At 42.7% G+C, this 11,892-nt stretch overlaps 1 long non-coding RNA gene across 1 annotated transcript; it reads right to left on the bottom strand.

Annotated features, from left to right (window-relative positions):
• Positions 1 to 6,807: 6,807 nt before the first annotated feature.
• Positions 6,808 to 8,916, bottom strand: LOC109271865 (uncharacterized). The gene is made up of 2 exons (XR_002082139.2): positions 8,299 to 8,916; positions 6,808 to 7,477 (listed from the first exon to the last, which is right to left on the bottom strand). It is a non-coding gene; the product is annotated as an uncharacterized LOC109271865 (long non-coding RNA).
• Positions 8,917 to 11,892: the final 2,976 nt, after the last annotated feature.

The raw sequence follows: 11,892 nt of genomic DNA, 5'->3' as shown, positions 1-11,892 counted from the left end.
CTTTCCTCAAGAAACATTTACCCTCGTTAAGAGCAATTAGATATATTAAAAAGCAAAATTCTATTATAAAAGAGATAAATTCCAGTTGGTAAAAATTCAGGGGGAGGTGGAAAGAAGCTGGTAGCAGGAGGTTAGAGATTGAGTCTGATTTTGAGTAAATATTTGTTGGCTGAATGAAAGTAAGAATTCATTGAAAAGGGTAATGCCAGAAGCAGGAGCAAGCATGGAGTATTTTAATTAATGTAAACATTTGGTTCTTTAAAAAATTTTTTAAAAATTATTTATTTTTTGAGAGACAGAGCAGGAGTGGGAGAAGGGCAGAGAGAGAGAGAGAGAGGGAGACAAAGAATCCCAAGCAAGCTCCAAGCTCTGAGCTGTCAGCACAGAGCAAGCCCGCCCTAGGGCTGGAACCCAGGAACCCTGAGATCAGGACTTGAGCCCAAGTCTAATTCTTAACTATCTGAGCCCCTGTAAACATTTGATTCTTGTGTTAATTTGCTGTGGCGTTGTTTCTTGACTTCCTGTATATTCTCTAATATCATGCAAATAATTCTTGATTAAAACTTAGAGGTTATACCTCCTAAACTATAGACCTGCTATCTTGCTAGGAATTTATACAGCATACTGGTCACAGATGTAAACCTATATGCCTTGCAAACCTGACTTTACCAGGTACTGGCTATTTTAACTCAGTCTCTCTTTGACTTTCTCCATTCTGGGCAGATGATAGTTTAAGCCATATGAAATTGCTGATAATTGACCATTTTTGACCTACAGAAATGGTTCCATAGTTCCACCTGACATAGTATCTACCACATTGAGCAGGTGTGAGGAATTAGAGAACTTACAGTCCTTAGTATAGTACTTGCCTCATCGTAAAGGTTCAGTAAGTGAGAGCCCCTATCGTTAACACCTCCACTGTTTTCCCCTTACAATCCAGTTTTCACAACATTGGCAAATTCATAAAATGAATTCATAGCAGCATTGTGTTATGTTTTTAAAATTTATGTTATGTAAACTCATTTACTCTTCACAGCAAGTCAGATAAACTTACTGAAAATCTCACTACTAAAAGGAATTGGGGCCCCAATCAAAACCCAGACCCCTTATCTTCAAACTCCTTACTCTTCCATGTTACAATTTACTTTTGACACAAAAAGTGTATTTATTGATGTGATTTTAATTCTTGAGTGTGTGCATGAATGCTTTATATGCTTTTTATACCTGTACAGCTTTAAAAAATCTATATATTATACTTACTGATAGCCTCGTCATAATTTCATAGTATTGAGAAAGGGAAACTTAATCTTCTAAATTTATTTGGTGACAAAAACAAAAAATGAAAAATCAGAAGAACTTTATCATACACAGTTATTTTGAAGGAATCTTTTCTATAGAAGAGGAGTAATATTGCTGACATTTCCATTTTTTGGGAATAGCATAATTTTGGTTTTACCTGCTTTAAAGTTCTTCTACAGATGTTTGTAAATACAAAAGTCAGTAACATCCACCACTTTTTTTTCATTTTCCTTGACCTCTCCAGGATCTGATACTATAATCCATGCTTCCCTTTGAGAACCATTCTCCTCAACTGGCTTGTAATTACACTACACCCAAATTTCCTCAACATATTTGATCACAGAACAATTTTAAAAAAACGTAATGAACTGTTGGAAGCCCAACAAGAGCTCATGAGCTATAAGTGTTTAGATTCAAGCAAAGAGCAAAAATGTTCTCATGAGTGAATTAATTGTTGCAGGAAGTGGTCACATTTTTATTCATAGTCTGTTTTACATTATCCAAGAATAAACGAAATGTGAGAATTAGAATTAATTTTACCTTATTAAGGAATCACCTGGTACATTTTATTCTTAATAAGGTAAAATGGGTTCAAATTATCAAATCTTGGTTTAATATTATTTTATGCAATTGATTTAAATTTTTTTAATTTTTACAGTTTGTTTGTTTATTTATTTATTTATTTATTTATTTAGAGAATGCAAATGGGAGGGGCAGAGAAAAAGGAGAGAATCCCAGGCAGGCTCTGCACTGACCGTGCGGGGCTGTTATCTCACAAACATGAGATCATGACGTGAGCCAAAATCAAGAGTCTGACGCTTAACTGACTGAGCCACGCAGGCACCCCACTCTCAATTTTAAATTTAATAATACACTATTATATTATTCTCCATAACAGACAATACAGTACACAGATGTCTATCTTGTCCATATTAAACACAACGTAATACTCCATTATATGAACATACTATAATTTATTCATTTATTTTCCAAATGGTTATTTTATCAGATTGTTTGAACATTAAATTTATCCTTGTTTACAATCCAAAATAGTTACCTGAAGTTTGTTCCGTGTGTGTCTCTGTGTGTGCGTGTGTGTTTACTTTTATTGTATATTTGTTTTTAAACCCTTTGGCACAATTTTCTGGGGGTGTTCAGACTGCCACGATACATGTCAGGAGAGACCTTTCCTTTTGTGCTGCCCATACTATAATTTATTTATTCTCTGTATTTAATGGCCAGATAATTGCTTTCAGAATTTTGCTAGAATAAACATTGTGGCCATAAACATTCTTAGTACTTGCCTCTTTGTACACAGGGGAACATTTTTCTCCAATAACTAAATGTAGTACTACAGTCTTAAAGGGTGTGCATTTCCTGCTTTTATTAAAGCTACTGCTGAACCAATTTACACTCAAATTTAAATTGTGTAAGACTACCTATTTCCTCCCACAGTCACTAACACTAGATATTATCTGTCTCTTCAATTTTTGCCTGTCTGATGGGTAAGTGTATCTTGTTATTCTTTGATTACTGGTAAGATTTTATTGTTTTATGATATATTGTGATCATACTCTATGTAGTTTTATATGCCTTTAAAATTAATATTGTAGCATAAGCATTTTTCCCATTTTTATACTGAATTATTTTTCCAGTCTCTTTTGACACACAGACCAGAACATTGCTAATTTGGGGCATGTTTTTGGCCTTAAAGCATGTTTGATCAAGGCAACTAGCACATATCCATTCAGTATGTAACCCCTGGAGACAAACAAGCTTTTAGTAAGGAGTAATTGAGACATGTTTTAAAAAACTTCACAGGCCAAGTTTCTTCCCTCCCGGTTCCTGTTTCTGTAGCAATTCCAATGAGGCATGTTAGACAACACTCCATGAAAGACCGGAGGCTGCTGTTCAATTCCTGGGGTGGTGGTTTGCCGGTGGAACACAGTCCGCAGTGCCTCACTGCTATAGGAAGTCCATGCTACGTTATTTGATAATGTGCTCTGTGGTAGAAATCTTCGGTTGGCACTCAATCCCCAAATACCTTCCGGGGTGCCTTCGTGTGCAGCAGAGCGTGGAAGCGAAACCCTGTCATCTCAGCATCCCTTGCAGCCCTCCTTCTAGGTACAAGTTAGATTATGTCAATGCCATGTGCGAGTTTTAGATCTCAAAGTGTGATGGAGGGTATCCTGCATCTTGCGACAGCCACGGTCTCGTGTCCTATCCCCAGCTTTACAGGTGTCAGGAGGCAGTTTGCGCCGCTTCCTGATCCCTGGAACAAAGTGATAGTAATACTTTCTCAAAATCAGCAGGTTCAGTGGCAGCCTCTTGATTGCTCACACTCCTTATTGTGACACAGGAGCAGTTCTTTTGGAAGGACGCTTAGGTTAGCAGTGTCACTCTGGGAGTTATTCCTAGAGGCCCAGACTCAAAGGTATCTACTTTGTTTTTTTAAAAACATTTTTTTTACATGACTAGAATTCATACTGTCAACAACTATCTTTATTTAAAAAAAACTTGGAGCACATGGGTGGCTCAGTCGGTTGAGCATCTTACTTTGCCTCAGGTCATGATATCATGGTTTGTGGGTTCGAACCCCACATCAAGCTCTATGCTGACAGCTCAGAGCCTGGAGCCTGCTTCGGATTTCTGTGTCTCCCTTGCTCTCTGCCCCACCCCCCCACCCCCTACCTCATGCTCTGTCTCTCAAAAAAAACCAGTAAACAATTTTTTTAATAAAAAAAACAACATCATAGAAGACATTTTCTTTTGTTATTAAAGCTACTTTTAAGTACATCATTAATATTTTTTTAAACTTTTTTTGTTGTTAAATTCTTTTTAAGTTTATTTATTTATTTGGAGAGAGAGAGAAAGAAATAGTGACAGAGAGCACAAGCAACAGAAGGGGCAGAGAGAACGGGAGGGGGAGTATCCAAAGCAGGCTTAACGCTGTCAGTGCAGAGCCAGAAGCTGGGTTTGAACTCACCAACTGTGAGATCATGACCTGAGCCAAAACCAAGTCAGACGCTTTAACTGACTGAGCCACCCAGGCACCCCTGTCATGTTTTATTTTCTTACTGATTTGTAAAAACTAAGGACATAATTGCTTTGTTAGTCTTATGTCACATGTAATTTCCCATTTGGAATTTTCTTTTTAGTTTTGTTAAACCAAAAACAGTTTTGGTTACTGTGTTAATTGATTTATGGAAGCTTTTTATTTCTTTAGAAACGAATCTGATATTCTTTTCCCTTGTGGCTTTAGCTTTTGGTGTTATGCTTAGAAAGGCCTTTCTACCATGAGGTAACATAACAATATCTCCCTCTATTTTCTGCTAGTACTTTTATTGCTTCAGTTTCTACACTAAATCTTTATTCCATTTGGCATTTTTTTGATACAAGATATGAAATAGGTATCTTCTAATTCATCTACATACTTGGATTTGTTTCTAGTCGTTCCCTTCTATCTCTGTCTTCCATCCAGTGGCACACTATCATATTGTTTTATTTCATTTATTTTAATCTTGTAGTACGAGTTCACTTGTATTGCTAACACCATACCATACCATTTGAGGATGCATACATAGGTATTAAAAGTAGAGGGACGCTTGGGTGGCTCAGTTGCTCAAGCGTACGACTTCCACTCGGGTCTCGAGGTTCATGGGTTCCAGCCCCGCATCAGGCTCTGTGCTGACAGCTCAGAGCCTGGAGCCCGCTTGGGATTCTGTGTCTCCCTCTCTCTCTGCCCCTCTCCCGCTTGCACACGCTCTCTCTCTTTCTCAAAAATAAATAAGCATTAAACAAACAAGTAGAAAGTAAAGAAAAGCAGTAGTCCCAAAAGTCAAGACAGTGGTCACTTCTGAGAGTGAGGGCAGGGTTGTGAGTTGAGAGGTGCACACAGCTGGCTTCTGGAGTGCCGCCAACATTTTACTTTCTGACCTAGGTGAGGTTACACAGGGGCTCACCTTATGATAATTCAAGCCGCACCAATGTTTCACTTACTTTTTCTGTAAAGAAGATGTCCCACATCAGATAGAACAAGCCAGTTTCTCTGGGGTGTGGCTGTTATTCTCCAGCTAACGTGTGTTAAAAGTTGATAGGGTTTGGATTCTACTAGATAGCTTAGGGAAGGAGAAACATACAACACACAATTTCAGCAAATTCTAGTTACTACAAGCCTTCAGACAGGGGGAAACAGGGCAGTGGCTCGTCCTTGAGAAGTTAGAGCCTTGTGTGGTGTGCACCATTGGATGACTCTTACACGCACGTCCTTGCTGGACACCTCCACTTGGAGTGCCCACTGGCACCCTGAACTCTTGGCCACTAAACTTGGCTCCCCGTCTCCCTCCTAAACTGTTCTGTATCTCACTTGGTGCACTACCTTCTAGCAGTTTCTGGAATTGTGGGAGCCCAGGGAGCCCTCCTTGCCTCCTTTATGGCTTCCACTCCCCACACTGATTTTCTTTGTGAAAACCACCCGGTTTCCATCTCTGCTTTTGGTCCCCTCCTTTCAACCCTTTGCAGAAGCCTTCTCATGCTGTGGATCTCCACAATGCCACCGCGGTGATCTTTCTCAACTGCAAATGGGCACCTCTCGCCTGCATTTAAAACCTGTTTCTGAACTCCCGGGATGAGAAGTCCCTCCTCTCCTGTCTGCCTGCTGACAAACTCATCCTTGGAAACACAGCATGGGTGTCTTTTCTTCTGGGCCATCTTCGCTTCTCCCAGTGAACTCCTCTCTTCACCCCTCCCCCACCTGTGTAGCTACCCTGCAGGTCCACCACTGCGGTCTCACACTGGCTGTTGCTGGGGTTTCTGTTGTGTCTTCTGTACTAGCCCAGGTGCGCTGGGGTGGTGGGTGGCTTACTTGCTTTTGGATTGCTGTACCCAGCATGCTGCCTAGCACCTAATAGCAGATGCTCAGCTAATGTCTGTTGATCTGAACATGTGAATAAATCATTGTTGGCTGGTAATCCAGCAGAAAGATGGGATATGCTGTCTTCTCACATAAGCAGGGATCTTGGAGCCCCCGAACAGCTAGTAGCCACTGCATGCCTTTGCCCTGCCCCATCCTTCTGTGCGTTTAACAGGGCAGTCCTCCTCTTCATGCTCCGTCCGCTTCCCATCAGCCACCTTCTCCATGTTAGTGAGCGTATTTCCCCTCCTGTCTGTGTAGTGTCATGGAAGGGTCACTGAATTTGCAGTGGTAGACCTAGGAACTTCTCCTGGCTCTGCTAGCGGCTAGCTGTGTGGCCTAGGACAAGTCAAATATTTTCCTATGAGCCTCGGGCTTTTCTTCTGTAAAGTGACAGGTGCAGTGGGTTAGACCACAAGGAGTGGTTTTAGAAGTGCTCAAGGGTCAGGTGGGCAACAGCTGGAACTGGGGCCTCGACCCTGCCTTTAGCCAGAGCAGCTCTGTCTTAGTGTGTTTTACTTACACATCTTGGTAAATATTTCATGTGAACAAAGGTTTCCCTCCGGCAAAACCTGTTCAAAAATCCACAGCTTAGGTGAATTTTCAAATCCTTTTCCTTTGTTTATTATCTCAGGAACTACAAAATCTCCATTTGTTAATAAGAAAAAGGTCTTGCTCTTCTGAAAAGGATTCTTATCTGCTGGGAAGGCTTCTCCTCCTATAGTTGTTGGTTTTTTGTTTCTTTTTTTTTATTAAAATTTAATCATAGGTCCAGCTGGTTCTCTGAACTAACCTGACTTGTACAATCCTGGCTTGTTTGTATTTTTATTGTCTTTCTAACCTTTGCTCTCGGTTCATGCTGAGATTTGCTAGCTGATTATAAAACACAGTTCTGCAGTGAGGTCATCTTGGAGATTAGCTTGCTGCTGCAAGAGATCAGAGGCAGGCCCAAACTTGCTTTCTGTGAACTGAGTGGGAAGAGAAGCATGGGGCATTGGCAAAATGCATTTTAACATTTGCCGTCTAAAAAGCATTTGTTAAAAAAAATCCAAACAATTAGGATACGAACTAAAATTCAGTGCATGTGAGTATAAAGAAAAAAAAAAAGCCATTTGTTGTGTAACTAGCACATGCAGGTGAGGAGAGCCGGGGACAGAGGTGGGGACTAAAAAGCAAGACTCTGCTATGTCTTCTGTTACAGATCAGAAATCTTCCAAGAAATGATCCAGCTAACCCCGAACTGTGAGGTCCATAAATGTTTGTTTCCTACTGGAAATAAAGAAAACTTGTGAGCCATTCTGACCTGTTGGTATAACCTTCAGAGATAAATTTAGTTCAGACTTGCTCTTTGTCATCTGAATCTGAATTCTTCGCTGTTTTTACATTAATGGTTAAAGCACATTACAAAGTCTGTAATAACTGTTATTTGGTGACTTACTGTCACTTGTTTCTTTAAATGAAGCAAAGTTGCCAAAGAAAGCATGGATTTTTGCCTCCATGCTTTTGCACCTGCTGTCCCTCCTTCTGGACCCTCTCCTGTCCTCACATACCCTCACTTTGGTTATCTGATTCTTTAAGTGTCTGTTGAACGTGTGACATCTTTTGGCCCCTTGTCTGGGTTATGCACCCCCCTCGTGTCCTCCTAAAACATCCTGTACTAATGCTGGCTGTAGAGAGCACTTTTATCAGGTTCATGATCACGACAGTCTGTAGTACTAACTTATACATAGGATTTACTGGCTACTAATCATAAATACAGTGAATTCACCTAAACATGAATTCACTTAATCCTCTCATAGCTGGGAGGTGGGTACTGTTATCACCACTGTATACAAGAGGAAACTAAGATACACAGAGGTTAAGTGACTTTCCCAGGATCACATAGTTAGCATGTGGGAGAGCTGAGATTCTGATCCAGGCAATCTAGCTGCAGAGTCTGTACTCTTAAGTATGATAAGTCCGATGCCTTTCCAATGCCAGGACAGTCTTGCTCACAGCTAGCTGTATTCCAGAGCCCCGCAATTTCCTTGTACTTAGAAGGCAATAAGGCATACTTGTTGGAAGAGTGGATGAAGCATGACACTCACCTCCAGGAACTTTCCTACATGGTGGTTTGGTCACAGAGAGATCTGTGAGTCGGAGGCAGAGACTTACCTATGGCTGAGGGCCTGAGGAGGAAGGAGAGACTCGTGCTATCTGGGAGCTGGGGGCTGACGGTGGGCTCAACATTCTCCCATGGGGAACTGGGGGCTCAGCCAGACAGTGACAGTCCCTCTCTGGTTGTGTCAGGACATCCTGGAATGCATCTTGTTCTGAATCTTGAACTAGTCACCCAGATGACCTCAATTTAAGAGAAATATTATACGTTTGATTTGCATAAGTCTATTAAAAACAAAAGCAAAATTCTCAGTGCCGAAGACTGAAGAAATTAAACTTGCAGAACCATCTGAACAGTAGTTTCCAAAGAGCAAAGAAAGAACAACTTAAAAAAAAAAAAAAAAGGATTTTGAGTCTAAAGAGCTTGTGTGGAGGAAGCTGTCATGAGCCGCCCCACCTTGCAATGCCTGAGGTCCATGGAGGGAAAGGAATGTCAGCAGAGTTTGGCTGAGGAGACCCACTTGGGAAGACACATGCCCTCCTGGCAGCTCTTCCATCCTGAGTGCCCGGGCAAGGCATTTATAAGAGCTGCTAAAATTAATAGGTGTTTTGACAGCGCTCAAGTAGCCTTTTATACATGCTCAGGTAGCCTTTAATTTCCAGATTAGATATGTTACAGGAGGGAAGTGAGAATATTTGCTGTAGAAAAGTCTGATCTGGGTCTTGCCCCTGCTTCTTGCACATGTAGGACTTCTTCCCAGCACGTGGGGTCCTTGCCTCTTCCCCTTCCCTGGGACCCTGCAAATCCTTCCCCTTTTCCAAACCTTCCCAGATAAATCCACTGCTTACTAATTTCCTAATTTTTGGAAATACTACATCATTTGCAATTTGTAGTGAAATGGTAAAGGCAGTATTATGATACCCTCCCACATCAAGTTGTGGGGTTTAAGATTACTTCTGCCAATTTCTTGAGCATGCCACTCAACCCCTTGGAGCCATCATACTAATAACAGTTTCCCGGTATGGGGTTATGAGGATTAACTAAGGAGATACATGGAAAGTGGTTGGCACACTGCCAGGCATACACCATGCCCTCATGGGCCAATTTTGTTTATCAGGGCCCCAGAAGCTTCTCTTTGCCTCTGGATCCTTTCTGGTCCTGGCGGTATCCCAGAAGTGACTCTGGGGTTCGAGGTGGTCTTGTCAACCACCACATTCAGCAGACACAGACACAGGGAAGTTGGGTAGGGACTGAAGCTACTAATCTAGTGTCCATGTCCCTTGGAATGAGGAGGATCCCTTCTGGGCTACAGAATAGAATGTGCTAGAGCAGCTTAATCCCTGGTTTATTTATTAACCAAGTCAAGGAGAGTTTGGCTGAGGATGTCTTTTTTCGCTCTACTCCATGCCCCATCTTGATCCTTTGGTTTCATTTAAATATAAGAAACTGAGACCAACCCAAACAGCAAAAAAAGATTTATTGGCCCAGAGCTGGCAGAGACAGCTCTTTGTCCAGGGGCCACTCATTATCATGCATTCCCAAGGTGTTTCTAACTTCCTTGTTCTTACTCCCTCACAGGGATTTTTCATGAGATTCAAAAGTAAGTATTCTAAAGGTTCCCCTATGAACAAAAGCTCACTGGGGGAGAGGCATCCCAGGCTCAAAGTCAGTAACTTGGAATTGGGCCGCCTGATCTCAGGGCTGTACTGCTAGGACAGAAAGAAACCGTAGATCCGAGCTGTGGGGATTCCTAGGTTTGGGTCTGCCGCTGTGGTCAGGAGCGGGACAGTCTTTGCCCGGAGATTTTCATTTTCACAACTCTGAGTTCTCCGTTGTTTAATCAAAAGTAGCTGAAACTATGGGGCGGTAAGTGAGGTGGCATGACAAGACCTGAATTCTGGGCCGTGGGATCAGGATTTGGATCTGACCATGATTAATGGGGAAATTATTTTAAAAACATAAACCCCATTGCTCTGTGCCAGACATTTCCAGGCTGTTAACAGTTGCTAGCATTTGCTAAGCACTTAGCGCTAAAAAGGCCCTGTGCTGGATGTTTGTCAGGTGTTTCATTTAATCCTCATAACAACCCTTCAAGGGAGGCCTCCAGTATGAGCATTATATCCCCACTCTACAGATTTGAAACAGATGCAGAGAGGCTGGTAACTGGTCCAAAGTGAAATAATTAGAAAGTGGCAGAATTGGGACTTGAACTCACATGTGATCAATATCCAAGCTAGTGTGCATTTGGTAGAATTCAGGAAAAATAGCAGCAAATTCTCTCCTTTTCCCCCAGTTCAGTGAAATCAGTGGGAATAGATGTGCTCCTCTCTTCCTTATAATGTGGTCCGCAGTCTCCCAACCCTAGTGCCTTGGAAAGGGGGCGTGGATTTACCTCCAGCATTGTCTCAGGGAGGGAGGCTCAGGCTGGTGACATAGCCCAGCACCATGGGTCTGGTAATTGCCCGGTCTGGGTAGAAATAAGGTCCAAGCACAACTTGTACTGTGGGGAATATGGTGTGAGGAGGTGTCCTTCCTGTCCTTCCTCTTAAAGGAAAGGTGCCAGTTCAGTCTAGATTTGTTTGTTTGTCAAAAGCACCAACTGCAAGGCCTTGGTGGGAATTTTGCCCTGTAACCCAGACTGTAAATGCCCACTGTAGGGGGGTTTGTTTTAGGGAGGAGGATTTGAGTTGGGCCATATCCAGGGCTGAGGTCAAGGTTGAGTGGGGCCCAACTAATGTGCTTTTCAGATCGCTCAGCTTCTCTCCTGCCTCTCCTCCCAGGATTTTAGCGAGGACCTGACCCAGCCCTTTACTTCCTAGGCCTGGGACAGACAGGCCAGAGAAGTGAAGGGATCTGCCCAAAGTCACAGTGCTTTGGGGTGGCGTCAGAGCCGAACTCCAGTCCCTTGGTATGCCTTTCTCTGCCCTGCCGGGCTCTTTGTTCCTGGTAAATTGACACAGTGAGAACTTCATGAGGAAAGTCTATATGCCATTACTTCTGTTGGTATGTAACTCTCTTTTTGTGTTGAAGTTTCTCTTCCAGGAAGAGACACTTTAGTAAGGGCAGTTAACTGTTGGGGTTTTCCCACCATCTTTCCCTCAGGAACTCTGAGGAGGTCATGGTGAGCCAGCAAGAACACAGTGGTGCCTGACCTGAAGGTGCCTGATGGGCTAGGCCAGGCCAGCAAGTTACTCATTCAGCAAATGTTTATGGAGCCTAGGGCCCAAACTGGAGGTCACTGTGGTAATACTATCACCCTGGCCAGGACAATAGCTACCAGGCGGGTGGGAGCCATGGGCATGTAATCAGGCAACCATTCTACAGAGTGGTAATGTTTCAGAGATGACCCAGGCTGTTCCAGGAGCAGAGCTGATGGTTTCTCACTCAGTGGGGGACTCTGGCAGGACTCTGAGGTAACAGTGCAGCTGGGGAAAGAAGAAGGAATGAAGGGGCAGGCAAGGGGTTCCAGGTGAGAGAGGTGACAGTCTGGGGACAGCACGTAGTTTATTGCCTGGAGCAAGAGCTGGAAGAGGGGAGAGATAGGCTGGAGAGGAAGTCAGGGGCCAGGCCTTGTGAATCTTGA

The sequence above is a fragment of the Panthera pardus genome, unplaced genomic scaffold (assembly GCF_024362965.1).
Source record: "Panthera pardus isolate Hobbes unplaced genomic scaffold, ASM2436296v1 HiC_scaffold_11, whole genome shotgun sequence".
NCBI lineage: Eukaryota > Metazoa > Chordata > Mammalia > Carnivora > Felidae > Panthera > Panthera pardus.
Note: the sequence above shows the minus strand (reverse complement) of the source record. Positions and strands in the feature narration are given on the sequence as shown.